Genomic DNA, 16,169 nt, shown 5'->3' on the forward strand with positions numbered 1-16,169 from the left:
AAAAAAATGTAGCGGCAGTTCTGCAGTTGTGGAGCCAGCAGCAGTGGTGTGTGTGGGCAGAGAGGCCTTGCTGCTCTTCCATCAGTCATTCCTGCCTTGTCTCTGTGGAATATAAAATTAGAAAGGCTCCGATGTCCATTCAGTCTGATGTCTGGGTAATGTGGGCTGTGGAAATCAAGAGGAGCTCTCTGTGAATTAGCTGCTCGTGGCTTGCTCAGCCTGTGTGGGTTCTGGCCTCTGGTGTRTAATTAGGAAAGTAATTGTATTTTAAGAAGCCTTAAATCTATTATCCAGGTGTGTGCTGGTCCCCTGGGCAGGTGTCAGGTGGTGTGAGCAAATGATCTCTATCCTTCTGACGGTTGCAGGCTGCAGTCTKATATTTGCAGCATCTTAGAATCCCTGAATAGTGTGAGTTGGAAGGGACCTTTGAAGTTCTTCTAGTCCAACCCTCCTGTGGTGAGTGGGGGTATCTTCAACTATCCCAGGTTGCTCCAAGCCCTGTCCAACCTGGCCTTGGACAGTTCCAGGGATGGGGCAGTCACAGCTTCTCTGGGCACTCTATGCCAGAGCCTCAGCACCCACATTGTAAAAAACTGCTTCTTCATATCTAACCTGTATCTCCCCTCTTAATTTAAAAGCTTCACTCCTTGTCCCACTTAACTTTAAAACTTCCAAGCTTGAGACCTGAGGCTCTCTGTCTTTTTCTTCCTCTGGAGATAGCCCAGGTCACCTCCTCCCCCAGAGCTGTGTCCTTGCCTCTCCTGGGAGCTTTTTCTTATTCCAGTCAGTGTCCAGGAAGGCTTTTATTTGTTGCATCTTCCCTGAATTTGCTTTATGTGCACACTGAGAAGCCCAGCCATGGAGAGCACAGGTCTGTGGTGAGGAACGGAGAGCCAAGAACAACTGGAACTGGCTGTAATTGAAAACTGTCAGCTTTGCAGTGAAGGAGGATGTTCAAAGCATGTGGCTTGGGGTAGCTCCTCGGATAACACTGAGGCGAGAATTGGATCTTCAGTTCTAAAGAAAGTCAGAATGTCCAAATCCTGGGGAGTTCTGTTGGCTGGAGCCCAAAGGTGAGATGGCCCAAAGCCACTGTGGGTGGCTTTGCTTCAAAGATGCTGCTTCGTGCTATCMTTCTGCACCATCTGCTGTGGTTGCTGTTGTTCTGGAGATGTCCTAAAGTGACTTGGAGCAGCTGAAATATCCAAATCACGGTGTTTTGGAGTAGTTTGCTTGTTCCAGGTTTCTTGCCCTTCCTTCCCTTTGAGGTGGCTGTTACCTGGGGAAGCTGGGTGTAGCGGGGGTCTGTGCCCTGGAGGGTCCAGCAGAAGGTTTTTGGGTGAGCAGCTGAGGGTTTTTGGATGACGGGCTCAAGAGGGGAGCAGTGTGCACACCCAGGTGTCAGGTGCATTGGGAAACTATTGGCTGGGTTGAGGCAGCATGGGACAGGCAGGGACATGACAGAAGCCTGGRCATCCAGGAGATTGGAATTTGGGAGAGAAGCAGTTCTAACAGGAAGCAAATGCTCACCATAGCAGTAAACAGYACAGAATTGTTTCTTCTGCCCAGTGTGGGTGAACTTTAGGGAGTTTCTCGATGAGCTTGTGGGTGRAATTCACTGTTTCATTCCCCGATATGTTGCCATTCTCCTGAGCTGTTGTGTCTGCTGGTGTTTGCCAGACATTGCCTAAACTGCTCTGAAACTGCAGCTGGTTTTGCAGGTTCCCAGTTACTGCACAGTTGTTCTTACTGTGTTTATTTTAGTGGTTATAAACTGATTTTTAAAAAGGGCTTGGAACTTGAGCTGGAAAGTCTCCTTTTTCTTCTTGCCTTCATGATTTGRTTGAGAAGCTGTGCCAGAGAAGCCAGCAGCTGAGATCTTCAACACTGCCGCCCTCCCTTTATAGTTTGAATTTTCTAAGCTGTGGTTTTCCAGGAATTTGGGGGCAGTTGTCCTGTACCTTGATTTTAATAGTGGACATCAGTTTGGGGGTGGGGTGAAGAGGATGTCTGCTCTTAATCCGGTAAGATTAGGAATTTGGCTGGGGAGTAAAAAGCTTGAAGGAGATTTTTTTTTTCTCATAACATTTTGTTTAGCCTGAATGTTTGCAGTCAGAGCTATGTGTTTCTTAAAGACACAGGAAGCATAAAGCTTTTCTAAGGCAGTTATTTCAAATTGCTGTGAGCTTCACAGCGTCATTTGGAGTTAGAAGGTGCCACCATTGACCAGAAGAGTWGCAGCATGACTGTCACCCTGCATTGTTCAGGGCACAGTCCCACACCCTGATTCACACCATGGCTGCAACAACCATCGGCTGAAGTGTACTTAATCCTTATATAAAATAGCTTTTGTAAAGATACAAATTGAGGGAGAACGCACTGTTGTTAACTTGTTTCTCTGCTCTCGGGGTAGTAAATGCTTCCTTTTTGTTTCAGAACAGTTACTTCTGCAAATTGAACTGAAAATAGGTGGTGGAAGTGGTGAATAATCACTTCACTTGGAATAATCCGCAGCTGGGAAGAGCCAAGGGCTCAGTCCTCTAGATCTCCTTTGTTAGAGACAGGCAGGCTTTTCTTCTCCTCTCCCTCCTGTGTTCTGTGCTGAACATTAAACAGTGATTTCTATGCAAGAATTTTAAGGAAAGTCTTTCAAAGCACTTGAATGACCAGAGAGGGGCAGCTGGGAAAGGGTTGCCTGGGAGATGCTGCTGGGAGCAGCTGAGGCAGGGTGTGACAGCATGGAAGGAAGTGGAAAAGGCAGGATGCTGCTCTGATCTTCCCTCCCTCCCTGCTGAGAGCAAGAGCGGTGGTCCTGCTTCTGGAAGTTCACAGGATGCAAATGTGGCTGAGTGTGTGAGCACAGGGCTCAGACTGCTTGTTCTGCTCATCACAGTGCCCTGCACAGCCAAACTGGGGGTGCAATCTGGGAATCAGATGCTGCACTTTGTCCTACACTCTGCAGTGCTGCGTCCCCAAGGGTTTCACTGGGAAAAAGGAAAAAGGTGTTGTCTTCTGGGGATATTGTAGCACGGGGAGGAGCGTAAGGCTCCTGGATGCTCCTGCAGCATACCTGAAACTCAAGTAAAATTCTGTTCCATCACTTTGTTGAGCAATCTCAGGACAAAGCTGGCATTCCAGGGAGCTTATTGTTTTTTCCCTTTCTCCTCTGCAGAGCTCCCACTGTACTGGTTATTTCTGTTTCCTGGTKCGTGTCTTGGGTCCACGTGAGAATTGTGGGGAAATTCTTAAATACACATCCAGAAATTAGGAGAATATTCTGTTTTACACATTCTGACGATCACTGTTGYATGTTTAATGAATTGCTCCTCTGGATGCTGCTCAGCTCACAGCTCTCAGTCTGTCCTTGCACTCTTTCAGCTCCTGCTTGAAAACAGTTTTGCTTGAAAATGTGAGTGTTTTCAGGCTATGGAGAATGCAAATAGGATGATGCAGCTAGGTGTTGGCAAACTGTCCTGTCTGGAGTTGTGTGGGAGGAGAAACAGTTTCTTGGTTGTGTGACCCCAATGGGGAGAAGAGCAGCTGGGGTTTAACAAAGTGGTTAAAATTATATAGGCCCCCAAATCCTCCAGAGACATCTCTCCTTTCCTAGAAGCTTCCTTTAACAAGCTGATTTCTCAGGCTGATTGCTTGCAGATGAGATCATGCAGTGTGTTTTGCAGGGAAAGAATCTGAACTTCGACTGGTGAGCCAGAAAGTTTTAACACGCAAGTCACATGCCCRGTGTCCTCATGGCACACAGAACACCAGAGACTGTGACAGGGCTGAGTTCAGGGTGGCTTTGTGCTCCAACAGGAGCCTTCTGAATGCACAGAATACCCAGGGATGCTCTCAAATGCTGGGTCCTGTTGCTTGGACAGCAACAGGAGATGATGGCAAGGAAGTATTTCATCTTTCCTGAGCTCTGTTTCTCTCTTTAGTGTGTGTGGGGTTGGGATGAGCCCAAGCGAGGGAAGGCTCTCATCTGCCTTAATTCCACAGACGTTTTTCTGCTGGCTTCAGCAAAGGAATTTATGTAGAATTGATGATGTTTTTTTTCTGTTAATGCATGAGAACATTCTGAACAGGGAAAGCTTGATGGTAATGTTCTGTTGCAGAGGATCCCAACAATCTCTGGTCTCACTCTCAAAAGGGATGCTGGTTTCCATTTCTCTTGATGGCAACTGGGTTCCTCCTCCAAACTAATCACAGCCATCGTTTAAGAGTGTTGAAAATTAAGCAAAGCTGTTCTGAGGTGATGTTGGGTGGTGTTCTCAGCATAGGGAGCTTTTGCTGCCAGTAGTTTTAAAGTACAACCAGTACTCACAGGCAAGGCAGGAAGGCACCTTTCTCATGCTAGAGCCTCTTCTCAATCAAGAAGGCATTAATTATGTAAAAATGGATTGGGGATGGGTGGAGTTTTTATTGGCTATGGAAATAGGAGGCAGAGAGCCTCTTGATCCCAATCTCTCTTTTAAAAAAAAATAACAATGGAGTCAGACTGGGAGGGGAAAGTTTCAAATCCCAGACTTGAAATCTATCAACATTTTATGCAACTTGAAGACAGGAATGTATAAGGCAAGATGTATTAAACCCTCCTACTACTCCACAGCCATGTTCTGCCTGTTCTGTGGGTCATTCCTGTGRGCTGTCTTTTTGAAACAAATCATTGAAAGTAAAATTTACAGATCAGCACAGGCTTGGTTTTTTTTTTTTTTTCCTTTCACCTAAGTGTGTCTCTTCCATGGGAGTTTATCAGAAGCTTCTTCCAATGTTTAATTTCACRTAGGCATTTTGACATAGGTGGAAAGTCAAGCACAGAAAAGTGGAAAAGTCCTGTATRCAGCTCATTAGACTTCATTTGGCTTCCTTGTGAGCATGTAACACAATGCAYGTACTGCTTATACTAACTATTGGGTTTTTTGTGTCATACTATTTTATTTCTTAGGTAACATAATTGTGAACACAAGTTGCTTTTGTTCTGTGTTCTTACTGGCTAGCACCCCCAGGAACCTTCTTTTAATGGAAAGAACTGGTAGAGCACTTGTTGCTTTGATGGATGGCAGTGAAGTTGTATATTTTTTGTAGCAGCTCAACCATTTCACTCTTCACTCTGCTCCTGGATGGGATTCTGCTGGGTCTGTCCACCTGGAGCCTGGCTGATGGTCATCCTGGGCCTGGCTGGTTATGTGTGGGAGGTGATGATCTGTGCTCTGAAAAGTGCTGCCTAAACCTTGTTTTGTCCATGAAGCTTCAAGTGTGGAGCTGTTAGAACCCCAGCCCACTCAGAGCTAATGCTTGCAGAATGCATGACCAAGGAATTAAACTGGGTGGAGTAATTCCAAAATTTGGATTTGGGGCCTGTCTGCTCCTTAATGCTGCAGCTTTGGGTGTTTGCTTGGAARTGCTCCCAGCATGGATGATGCTCTCCTGACCTGATCTGACTTTTCTTTCTTGATGCTTGGGTGCTGTGCCCAAATCTGTCTGCAGAGCTCTGCAGTGCAGTGCTCTGGTGTCTAACGAACCTGAAACAAGTCAGCTCCTGTCAGGAGATGGCACGGAGATGATCAGCTCCCGTGTGCCCTGGGGGAGGGAGGAGGGACAGACAAACACAGTAAACAGTTGTGTTTCTTCCCCAGGACTGTCCTGTGTCCTGAGGCTGCCAGCTGCAGTTTGGAGGCCAGAGGAATAGGGCGGGGTATTTTCTTCCAACCAGATGAATTTGTGCTGTGAAAATGAGAAGTTAGTTCAGTTTCTTTGGGAATAGCATTTAAGGTGTTAAAAGGTCCCACCCATCAGTACCGAAAAGCTGCTTAAGAACAAGCAAATACAGAGATGGAGCCTGCAGAGCACACTGCCTTAGCAGCTCTTCTTTCCCCTTGAAGGATCAGAGTCTGGGCATGTTTTTGTTGCATTTATCCTTCAGTTGTGGTGTCAGTCATTTGTGTTGCCTTCTCATGGAGAGCTAGACTAGCCAAGTGTCAGGTTTTGTTGTCCATCTCGATTACTCTTATRTTATTTCACTTGTGCTTGTTTGTTTCTGCCTGTCAAAAGGTAAAAAAGGGAAATAAATACTACAGCAGAAATAGCTGGAGTATCAGTATTCTCCAATAGGAAGATGTCAGCCTATAATGAGTGCTTTTCACTGAGCTCAGCCTGTTTCTGCTGCTCCTGACAAGCTGTCATATCTTCATGCTGGGTAATGTAATCTTGCAGGAATGTTTCTCTTTCATTTCTGCATTTGTAGTGGGTCTGAGCTCAGGGTGCTGGGAATGTGCCTCCAATCCCTGTTGTTGRTCGGGATGAGGGGCTGCCCCTGTGTGTTGTGGTGCAGCTGCTGAAGGGAACAAACCAGACTAGCAGAGCTGCCACACAGAGCTCCCCCACTTTTCCCTGGATGAGGGTCCCAGTGTTGTGAATTYATACTGTGGGCTTTTTGTTTTTAAGTGCATTAAACTTCTTGTTTTGCATTCCTCTGGATTGTGATGRATATTATTCTCATAATTTCCCAAAGCGTTCTTCCTCTTTCCATCGGTTTGACACCTTCTGTCTGCATACTTGGCTAGCAGTAATCTTCTGTTTTCTTCTATGTTGTGGGACAACCTGAACAAGGCTTCACTGAGAAAATGAGCTTTCTTGGCCAGGGTCATGTGTGGATACTGTGGGTCAGCCCTGGCATCACCATGGGTGGACATCTGGGAGGAACAGCACCAATGGCAGTTTCTCTGCCAATAACCCTCTTTCATCTCAGTGCCCCCAGCTGCTTCTCCATCACCCTCCAGACAGCACCTCATGCAGCCATTCTGCCTTCTTCCCAAGGACTGACCCCACCAGTGATCAGCGTGGTTTAGACTCTGCTACGGCACTTTTTGGCCTTCTCCCAGCACTGGAAGGACACCAAATAGCAGTACTGCTGAGGCCTCCCTAGAGTAAAGACTTACAGTGGGAAATGAATTTTCTGGTTGCTTCTAATGTCTTGAGAGCTATTGGCTGTCTGGTTTTTAACCTGTATTCTTGGATTATTGCAGGCTATTGTATTTGAATGCATAGCTGAAGTGAAAATGCCAAAAAGAAATCTCTTCTGGCGGGTGTTAATTTGTGCAAGGACAGTGTGACGCAGTGTGCTGACCCTCTCTGAGACCTGTGCAATATATCAAGGCTCAGATCCTGGCCCTGCCAGTACAGAATTAGCTCTCATTGTGTCAGTGCCGACATCTCTGCTAACCAAGCTTTTAATATAATCTAGAAGGATCTCTCCAGAGAAACTTGATGCAAGCTTTTCTTGTTGGCAATAATTACTCTGCCTCTTTTTATTTGCTGCCCCAGAATGATGGAAGCACTGGTTGAAARGATATCTGGAGGTCTCTGGCCTGACCTCCTGCTTGAAGTGGGACTGTGTCCAGCATGTGAGTGATCACCTCAGCCATGGCTTTGTCTGGCCAAGTCTTGAACACATCTGGGGATGGAGCAGGGTATCACACCAGATCAGCTTTTGTTTGCTTTTGCTTGGGAGTCGTACCTAGTGAACCACCTTGGAGTGTGGGTTATGCATTTAGGTTGGAATGACCTCATCCTGCAGGTCTGAAAACATTTAATTGAGCTGTTAGGAAATGTCCCAGTAGTGTTAATGTAATGTGTAATGGATCCGAATCCTTCTGTCTTTTCCGTGCTAACATGGGAAACATGAGCAGACCCTCGTGCTGTTTCTGCAGGAAAAGGCTGGGATCCTGTTAGGCAGTTTTCCCATGTTTGCATGGGGAATTGCAGGYGAAGCAGTGCTTGTTGGACATGTCCTGCTGCTGGAATGAGCTTGTGSGTGTTTTCCTGTGGGTATTASCCCTGGTGTTTGCCAGGATGGGCAYAGGATGAGCACCCCRAACATCTTTTGCTCTGAGGCCAAGTGTGGGGTTGATTCTTCCCAGACTGAGGCCACTTATACACAGGGCACACAGTTGCCTTTTATCCACTCTGTGGGAGAGGGTTTTCCCCAGAGTCTGCTGCATTTACTTCAGAAGAACTCCCATGCCATGAGATGGGGGCCTGTTAAAGCAGCTTAGGTTAACTCATGTTACCCATCCCGGTCCTGCGTGTTAATGGGAGCAGAACAGCTCTCTATATCTGAGGAGCAAACTTGCCTTCCGACATGCCACGAGCTTCTGGACACAGTGGGTGTCCAGGGATGGCACGTAGTCAGGCCAGACCAGAGGCCTGCTGCTGTGTCTGGGCTGGGCTGGATTTCTCCAGGCACAACTGTGGATTGCAACACCCYTGTGCTTGCTCTGGCCAGGAAGGGAAATGGCTGAGATGGAAAGAGCTGCTGAGGAGGTGGAAGCTTCCCTAGCCAAGGCCTYTTTGCTAGACTCAGATCTGGATCCCTAGGCTGTGGATCCCCTCGTGCAACAGGAAGATTCAGGAATTACATGAGTGCTTCACTGGCACTGGAAAGGAGAGCTCCTGTGGTCTGGTCCTGATTCTGGCACTGCCTTCTGCTCTGGAGAGTCATGCTGTGTTCTTGTTAGAGTACAAACCAGTCCTTATGTAAGGTTGAGCCTGGTGTTGAGGAGTGAGCAGCAGTGTCCTTGGGTGGGTTAYGAATTCTCACTTGTGGAGGGGCCCTTTGGTATCCTGTGCATCTGAACTGCTCCTGCCTTTTGTTTCTRCTCCAGAAAGGGCAGCCAAAAAGGCTGGGAGCACGGACTTCTGCGTGCCCTGGTTATTTGAAGATGAGGGTCCTTGCTGAGGAATCACAGAAATGTGGGGCTCACTGTTGTCAGCTGCTCTCCACGTGCTTGCTCCAGTCCAAAGTGCAGAGGTCAGGTTTGGGGTTGTATGGCCAGRGGGTCCTGGAGCAGCAGCTGTACAGGGCTTCAGCTACAGGCTGACATTGGCTGACAGCTCTTTTGTTGCCACCACTACTTCCATGCTCCACTTAGTTTTGCAGAGGTCTGTCACTGTGCCCTGCAGGGGGAGAAGCTGTGGTGGCATTGCTGCCACAAGCTGAGCTCTGCCCATTCCGTGGTTCAATTGGGTCAGTGTCCCTTGCTGGGAAAATCAAATGGCTGGTGCTGAATCTCTCCCTTCCCTCATGCTGTTCCTCCTCGATGAAGCTTACAGCCAGTGCTTATGGTTTGCTTTGTTTTTCTGCTGTTGTTTTCCATGTGTCTGCAATAAAATCTCTGGTGAAGGAAGCTGTTTAGCTTTTCTCTGAGCTGGATGTGGAATCACTACTCAGACATTGGTCTCCTCAGRTCCCCACAGCTTGTAGTTTTGAGATGTAATATGCCAACACAGATTYATCTGGGAAACTCCTGGGAGAGAGGAACAGACATGGGGAAGTATCACCCTGGGAGAGATGACAGGACTTTGTGGCCAGAAGCCCCAGGATCTGTGCAGCTCTGCTTGTCAGAACGCCTTGCACCCTTTCCTTACTCCAAACTCACAGGAATGATGGGCAGAAAGAGCTGCCTGCTGCAGTGGTGGGGTGGTACATGTGAAGGATAATGCTCAGGGTGTTAATACTACCTTCTTCAAGGAGAAAGTCCAGCTTTGGAAGAGGCCACGTGCTGCTGAATATACCAACTGTTTCCAGGGATTAGGGGTCAGAGCAGAGGTTTTCTAGCTTGTGAGAGTTGAGCCCTTCCTTGACATGGCAGTTCTCCTCCTCTGCAGCAGGACACCAGAGARTACTTGGCCCAACATGCAGACAAGAGAAAGGCTGGAGATGTCCTGTTGGGCTGGTCCCGGTGTCCAGGGACAGGGAGGGATGTCTGTTTGCWGATAATGGTTTTCTCTGCCCCTTCCCCGCGGTTGCGTCAGTGAAGATGGCCAGGGATAATGTTTACAAATGTGTCCTGGCTGAGCACTGCTCCATGCCAGCAGCTCAGTCCTCGTGAATGACGTGTTCCCTGGGCCTTTGTCATTGCAGCAGCTCAAGCTGAGCTGAGCTCACTGCCCTGGTTCTGACCTGGAGTTACAGCACTTCACCCTCACCGCCACCTCTGAGGCAGACCAKGATGGGGACCCTGCTGTTTAAACACAGGGAGGCTGCTCCTGTTTGGATCTTTCCTGGTTACATTGAAGCTCTCGGAGCTGGGGAACCATTGCTGTTCCTCCATTGCCACCTGCCCAGCCGTTCTGATTCCTGGGTGAGGGAGCTGTGGTGGCAAAGGGATGCTGAGGTCTCTCTCCCATGTCCCAGCAGAACAGGGCTTTGCTGAGCAGCTGCCTGTGTGCCCAGGAACAGGGAGCTTAGCACAGCTGCAGAATTTTTTCAGCTGGGGACATGACGCTGTGTCTGTCCCATGGCTGAACCAAAGGTTGTCCTTGATTTGGTGATTTGGGAAGTGACTGAGGCAAAGGAGAAGTTCTGCTTTGAAACTTTCCTTCTTGAAGACTCTGATTATCTCCCTTTCGAGCAAGAAAATCTTCTTTGACATGGGGTGGGGGAAATGGGGTGGAGGGTGAGTGCTCCCTTTCTACCCCTTGTTTTACACCCCTTGAGAAAGAAGTGTCCCACATCAGGTTTCTGTAATGTCACCAAATGCACTGCCTTGTCATCTCTGAGCCCTCTGTTACCCTGCAGAACAGCTCTAGTCAGCACCCAGGATGTGGAGATGGTTTGTCAGTACTTCTTGGAAGATGTCACATCTCACACTTGCCCTCCGTGCCATGCCAAGCTCTGCCTCATTTCYCTCTTTTCCCAGGTTTGTGGCTGGAAGTGGATTTGTTTGCAGTGGAAGGAGGATTCCAGCAGAGCTGGGCTGAGCAGATGTTTCATGGGGTAGTGGGAGTGAACATGCTCTCACACTGGATAAAGACAGGGCAGGGCTGCAGGGTGTAAACAGAGCACTTTTACAGCAGGCTTCTGTGTTCCATCAAAAGTTCCTGGAAAGGTGAAGGCAGGAGCTGGCTTTCACCACCACTCGCTKAAAGAATAAAAACCTTTAATACAGTGCAGGTCCAGCGTCCTTAGTGGGGCTGTCCTGTGCTCCTCAGCTGTGTGCCTGTTTAGCCCAAGGCTGCTCAGGTGATGTCCTGGTTCTGTGTGATGTGAGATGTTGGTGCTCACAGGATCCTTCCTGGGAAAAGRCAGGTGGAGGTCTCGCCATAGAGGGAGGCAGGGAGTGTAAGGCTCATGGAGCAGAGCCTCTGGAGAACAACAGGAGATTTTGTGGTCTTGTGCTGCTGCAGGAAAGACCCTGCAGAAGAAGCACTTGGGTGTTGTTCCATGATGCTCTTTGCTCTTACTTGCATGTATTCCCATCTCACTGTTGGTCACTGGGGCAGTTCTCTGGTCACAGCTCTGGTGTAGGACTCTTGACATTTCCACAGTGGGATTTTGTCACTTTTCCTCTGCAGGAGCTTTGTGCTGGGTACAGAGGAAGGGTCCCCTCGGTGTTCCCCTCAGTCTGTCTCCAGCTTTGCCTAGTTGCCTTCACCTCAGTGTCAACATCATCAAAGATGTGTTCACTCATTTCTTTCTCCCAGTGCCACATGACCAGGGGGTGGCTTGGGGTCAGCAAAAGGCACCTTCCCAATCCCAGTGTGTTCATCTCACCAGTTCATCACCCACAAATTCTTACTTTGCTGCTCAGCACAGCGGGTTATTTTTAAGCACTGGGAGAAAAAAAAATTGGAAACCCTTTCAAGTCATTATTTTGTGTTTTGTGAATTCACCTCTTATCTCTTGGAATGCATTTGGAATACTTTTGGAATTCATRTATAGATGCCTTAAAAGTGACAAGTTTGGCCTTCATTGGGAAAAACAAGCTTTTGTGTCTAAATTTGTATGTGAAATTTAGTATGTGCTAATGAGCTTTCATCTGTTAATTGGATGGATCTTTTCCAAGACCAAACACARCCTTTTGGAGAACCTATCCCGATGGCAACTCTGGTCTGAGCTGGGTCYTGCTCCCTTCTGCTCCTCACCATTTAACAACCTGCTTGTGCTGAGGAAAGCTGTCCTGTGCAAAACCAAAACAGGGTCTGTTGATGTTATTCCTGGTCCTTTGAGAAGATGACTTAGTGGTCACATGTGCTGCTATGAGGTCATTAGGAAGTCTCTCAAATACCCAATTTGAGAAGCAATGATGCTATTGCAGAAGTATGCTCCCTCTGCGATGAGAGATGCAAAACTCTCCAAAGTACTTGAGTTTGCAATAGCTTTGAGTGGGATCTGTTATTGTGCATATTTGGGCTCATTCCAGTAAAAAAAAAAGACTGTTTTCTGCTTTGCTTTATCCCTCGATTGATTAGTGGATGTGTACTGTGGGATCAAGTTACATCTCAGAGGGCATCCAGCAGAGCGCCTTTTTCTGTGCTGAACTGCTCAAGTGAGTCTGACTGCAAGGTCAGCAGTTTTCCAGCAGTGTTTTGTGCCTCCACAGCAGTGTCCTTCCCCAGGGAAAGAAGCTGCTCAGATCTGTTTGTGTGTTGAGCCATTGCTCTTCCCAGCACCACAGGGAAATCTGGAGCTTTCTCCAGACCCTTGATGTTGTTTCAGTGATATGCATCTGCTTTGATGCTTTCATTGACACCATTCCTGGCCTCCCTGTTTTGAGATGTCCAGCATTTCCTGCTGCCACAAACTGTCCTGTGTCTTGCAAAGGGAATTGTTTTGGTCCCAGTTTAYCCCAGGGGCCTGTATCCAGCTCAGTTGCTGTGTGCCACTATGTTCACAGGACAGGCATCCTTGTTTTGGGAGGAGAGTGCCTTGGAAGGGCATTATCAGAATGASTAACACCCTTTTGGAGCAGGCAGAAAGGGATCTGATGTCTTCCCACATCYACCCTACTGCTGGGCCTTGTCCCAAACCATCTACGAGCCTTAGGGACTATCCCATCCCCCTGTGCTGRTTAACTCACTGATGCATGGAAAAATTACCATGGGGGAAAAAATAAAATAGTTTTCTGTTCTCTGAGTAGAGGTGGATAGTGTGGCTGGGATGGCATATGGAGGCAGGGAGGGAGATGGGAGAAAGGTGTGATCTGGCTGCTCATCTGACCATGTCTTACATCTCACAGCTGCATTTTCCAGGTGGGCCTTAGTGTGGGCAAAGTGTGCTGCTTGTCTGCTTCCCTTTGTCCTTTGGGATACCCAAAACACCTGCTGCTTCCTTTGAGGCTTTGCTGTGATTCCTGCTGGCAGCCGGTATAGCTTGTGGTATTCTGCAGGAAGGGCTGAATTGCTGCTGTCCCCCTCCTCAGCTCTGTGAGTCCTGTACAATGCTGGCATCCACTTCCCACCCTGGCTCTGCTGTCCCAGCCCTGCATTCTGGCCCTGGGAGGATTGCTGCCCTTGCCAGGTGTGTGAGAGAGGCATTGCAGCCCTTCCCTCGCTGAGCCTTGCAGGAGGCAGGCTGGCACCTGCATTTCCYGACAGGCAGGGTCAGCACATTCCTGCTGCTCTCCGGTCTCCCTGCACTGCTGTGGCTCCTGCTGGGCGTCTGGATCAGTGGCCCCAGATGTTCCCCTCAAGCCCCAGTACCCTTGTCACCCAAGTGAGCGTGGCCTCAGCCTGCTGTGCCCTCCAGGGCTCTCCAGTAGCCACAGCAGCAGAACCCACGTGGGCAGGGATGGCAGTGGGTGCTGGGGGTGGAAGGGCTTTGTGAGGCTSTGCAGCCCAAGAGGGGTTTTGCAGCCACTCTGGCAGATTTGGGTGGTCTCACAGAGTGCCACACCCTGCTGGCCCTGTGCCCAGCTCTGKGTGTCCTGCTGCAGTCCTGGTTCTCCTGTCACCATGGAGCCTTAGCAGTGTCACCTACCTGGGAGGTTGCCACTGCCATCCTTGGCAATTATCTCCCCTAAAGAGTCACAGGCTGGTATTGAGTTCTGTACTTTCCCTCTGTTTCTGTATTTTTAAAGGAAAGGAAGTGAATGTGATGAGCAGCTGTCAGACAGCTGCATTGGTGACCTCCACTCCTGTGGGACCCTGRCCTGAGGGAAGCAGCAGGGTTGAGCTGTTGTGATGAACATGCAGAGCGCCCTGGTGTCACGGCTGGGCTCTGCCTCTTCCAAGAAAGCCTTTGGAAGCACAACTCCAAATGTCTGAGAAGTGCCTGGGGTTGTAATAATTCCGCTGACCGGACTTGCTAATAAATGACCAGTTCTTCCTCTTCTTTTTACCCTTCTCCATGGATGCCATGTGCTGGGGAAGGATGAGGGTGAGGAGTGGTGACGGTTCTGCCAGGATTCTCCATCCTGGTGAGCACAGGCAGCTGCATTAAACCAGAAGGTGCAGGCTGGCTCTGCGGTGCCTGGCCTGCCCCTGGGACTACACGGGCCCTGCTTCCTGAGCAGGAGAGCTGCTTTATGTTGTGGTTTTTACTAAATGAATTCAAAGCTTGGCCTTCCTCCAGGCAAAGTCTGGGCCAGGTGCCAGCGGAGCAGCCCCCAGGGAGAGCACTGGAGCAAGGAGGGGCCAACAGCAGGGAAGAGCAGAGGAATCCAAGAAGGCAGATTTGCCTAGAAAACAGCTCTGTTTCCATCTGCTGGGTCAGGAGTTGCTATAGGAACTGGGATGATAGAGGCAGGGCCATCTCCTGGGCCTGTCTGTGTGCGTGGAGGGAGGGAGGARGGAGGAGTTACTCAAGTTTGAACATATCATGTGTGTGCTGGTGCAAAGTTGCAAGGAATGTCGAAACTCCAGCCTGGCTCAACCTGTGGAGTTGCAAAGAGACATGGCMGTTGTTCCCTGTGCCCAGCAGCCCCTGGCAGAGGCAGGTAGGGTCCTTCCAGCTTAACCTGGGGATCAGCTYTCTCTGATTTCTCCTCTCATGTTCCTGTCCTTGGATAAAGCCTTTGGAGGCTTGCTGGGAGTGGAGGGGTTTGTCGAGGTGGTGGTGAAGGCTTTTCTCCCTGGGCTGGTTGGGAGGGGATGGCTCTTTGCACACTGTTTTCCCTCCTGCAGCTCTGGGAGGCTTCACAAATCGTGGCTGTTCCCTCAGCGATGTGTGCTGGGGATCTCTGGGAGCTGCAGGGTGTTTTGTGGGCACAAACATGGTGCTGGCTGGGGGGTTCTGGGCAGAAGTGGTTTCTGGGGCTCAAGGGGAACACGGGCAGTGTTTGAGCTCCAAGGTGCTGCTGAGATGTGCCAGGGCTGAGACTGAGACAGATGTGCACAAACTGGAGCTGGCAGCGAGTGGGACACTGAGAAAGGGGGGATGTGCTCCTGTCCCCCGAGCCCCAGCAGCTCCTACCCCACCATGTGGGTGTTCATTGCCTGGGGTCTCTCRCCTCTTTTCCCCAGGAGAGGCAGACTCTGTCGCCTCCTGAAGCAGCTACTGCAATTTTGGTCACAGACAAACTTTCTCAGGCTCCTACTTACYCTGAAACATGGGAGTGTAAATATGGAGGAAGGTTCTTCTGAGAATCCTTGTTGTTAGGGTTAACTATGGGGCTCTCTGGTAGCAGCCCCTCCAGATAAAATCTATTTCCTCTGTAAACCCATTTTTTCATGTGCTGAGAACTTTCCAAAATAGCTGTGTTTCCACTAAGAGTGTTCAGGCTTGCTCACTGCTCCACAGGTATTTCTTTAATAGTTTTGGCTGAAATTTCATCTGTTCTTTTTGTGTCACAGAGGATTATCTCTCAAAAAAATAATAAAAAGGTGGATAGTGTTGTTTCTCTTTTTGAGAAGCTGCACAATAAGCTGCTGAAAACTGAAATGTGATCTCTATCCATAGAGGCAGAGCTTGCCAAACTGGCTGGGAGCACAGCCCACCTACTCAGGCACCCACCTTATCACAGGCACAGGAAAGCCCCAGAGCCYGAGCGCAGCCAACTGTGGAATAACCTGCCCATGTAGGAGATAACTTTCTGCTCACATTAATTTCTGGTTTGCTTATGCCTGGCTAGAGGAAAATTTATATCCAGGGTGCTCTCTTTCACTCTTGTTAATGGAATCACAGATGTTCTTATTATGGAGATCTACTTCCAATGTTTTATTGAATTACTCCCACATTGCTCTGTGGCAATATGTCCCAGAGGCTCAATGCACACGGTATGCCATGGAATTTCATTTCCTCTGTTTTAATTTGTTGTTTTTTAATTTCAGTTCTTTTTCAATGTGGAAAAGAGGTAAATTAGGTCTTTTTTTTTTTTTTTTTTTTTTTTTTTGGTTTAGGTTTTTTTTTTTTTTTTGTTTCTTTTTCCCCCGCTCATCTCCTGTTTCTC

The 16,169-nt window shown here is 48.7% G+C and overlaps 1 protein-coding gene across 3 annotated transcripts in view; it reads left to right on the forward strand.

The window, feature by feature from the left end:
* The window catches only part of LOC130580700 (discoidin domain-containing receptor 2-like), a 56,974-nt gene that overhangs the window by 1,199 nt on the left and 39,606 nt on the right, over positions 1-16,169 (forward strand). Inside the window, exon 1 of one of the 3 annotated variants that reach the window (XM_057378353.1) lies at positions 14,577-14,717. The exons of 1 other annotated variant lie outside the window; for it this stretch is intronic. The gene's annotated coding sequence lies outside the window, so the exon portion shown is untranslated. Of the gene's footprint in view, positions 1-14,576; positions 14,718-15,468; positions 15,521-16,169 lie in introns of those variants that run through there. One more of the 3 variants, XM_057378354.1, reaches the window with a different exon arrangement.

The sequence above is a fragment of the Malurus melanocephalus genome, unplaced genomic scaffold (genome assembly GCF_030028575.1).
Source record: "Malurus melanocephalus ecotype Western Australia unplaced genomic scaffold, MMel_1.1 scaffold_355, whole genome shotgun sequence".
NCBI classification, from domain to species: domain Eukaryota; kingdom Metazoa; phylum Chordata; class Aves; order Passeriformes; family Maluridae; genus Malurus; species Malurus melanocephalus.